Source organism: Nycticebus coucang, chromosome 5 (assembly GCF_027406575.1).
Source record: "Nycticebus coucang isolate mNycCou1 chromosome 5, mNycCou1.pri, whole genome shotgun sequence".
In the NCBI taxonomy this organism is placed as follows: Eukaryota; Metazoa; Chordata; class Mammalia; order Primates; family Lorisidae; genus Nycticebus; species Nycticebus coucang.
Window position 1 is genome coordinate 115,525,504 of NC_069784.1, and position 1,879 is coordinate 115,527,382.

Sequence of the window (1,879 nt, forward strand, 5' to 3'; positions counted from 1 at the left end):
GAAGCTGGATAGCCCATCTCTGAACCCAAGCTCCTGGCTAATGCTAACCTATTATTGTATGCAAAGTTGATAGCTAATGGACATCAGCAATGGTCACTGTGGCCCTGGCTTGGCCACAGATGAGTGTTGATCACAGGATGGATCCCCTGACTCCCGTCAGGCTCTGTATTCAGTGCTCTCACATTCAGCCTCCTAATCCTTAATACAAAACTGTGAAGTGGGTAAAATAATCCCTGTTTTCACAGCTTAGGAAACAGGGCCTCAGACACTTTTACTCACCAAAAGTTAGCTAGTTAGGTAGCAGGCTTAAAACTCTGTTCCCCTAACAATCAGCCCAGGACTCTTTCCCCTCCACCCTCACTCTCTCATGTCTAACTCTCAAGGAGAGAGGGTAGAAAGAGTGTCCAAAGACAACTGATTCGAAGTTCAAACGCGATTTTAGCACATGAGACTATCATCCTGAGTAGGGGCCTGTGGGAAATCCACTATGTCCAGGACTTAGTGCATGAATCACCTCAGGTTACCACACGTCTAAGCAAGTCAGAATCAACTACACTGCAGGGTAACGGCCCCCACTTCCCCTTCCTTTTCATGTAGATCATTACACAAATTTAATTTTTCTCTCTTTTGTTTTTCTGTTTTGGTCTCAGTTATTTTCACCTCAGAAATCACTTTCTCACATAGCACAAATGTAGTCTTTAATCCCCTCTCACCTTTTACTGACCATTATCCAGTTACTTCAGGTAAATCTTTCTCTTTCTGGCAGGCTTTATTCCATATTTAAACTCCAAAACAGGGGTGGCGCCTGTGGCTCAAGGAGTAGGGCACTGGCCCCATATACCAGAGGTGGTGGGTTCAAACCCAGCCCCAGCACAAACAGCCAAAAAGAAAAAAATTAAATTAAAATAAACTCCAGAACAGCTCCATTCTGGTTGATAAGCACAAAAGTAATGTGTACAATACACCTACATGGAAGAAAAAAAAAAAACTAACCACTCACTCTGAACTGTTCTAGGCTCAAAGAACAATACCATGTACCAGCATGGATGGTGATCAGATGTCCCCTTCAGAATCTTCTCAATGGTTCACTTACAGCTTTATTCTACGCTGATGAAGCTGTGGTGTACACCGGCCTAGCCGTGGGCTGGCTCAAATCCCAGATCTCCTACTCGGTAGCTCTGTGACTTTGGGCAGCTATTTAACCTTTGCCTCAGCTTCCTAATCTGAAAAAGGGAATCAAAGTGGAATCTACCACCTAGAGTTATGATAAGAATAAAAAGGGTTAACTCACATAAAGCACTCAAAATAGCTTTTGTTATCAGGCAAGAGCAAAATAAACATGAGTTATTGATATTTTTTTCAAACATGAATATTTAATATTTATTTATATTTATATTTTTTTCTTGAGATAGAAGCTCACTTTGTTGCCCTTGGTAGAGTGCCACGGTGATACAGCTCACTGCAACCTCAAACTCTCGGGCTTAAGCGATCGATCCTCTTGGCTCAGCCTTCCAAGTAGCTGGTACTACAGGCACCCGCCAGAATGTCTGGCTATTTTTTAGAGACAGGATCTCATTCTTGCTCAGGCAGATCTCGAACTCGTGAGCGCAGGCAATCTACCCACCTTGGCCTCCTAAGTGCTGGGATTACAGGTGTGAGCCACTATGCTTGGCCGTGAATAGTTAATATTTAAAAAAGTTTTCTCTTTAATTTTCACTTTCTAAAATACTACAATTTGGGTGGCGCCTGTGGCTCAAGGAGTAGGGTGCCAGTCCCATATGCCGGAGGTGGTGGGTTCAAACCCAGCCCTGGCCAAAAACCACAAAAAAAAAAAAAAAAATACTACAACTTATTAAAAAAAACATTTTTTTAACTGCAA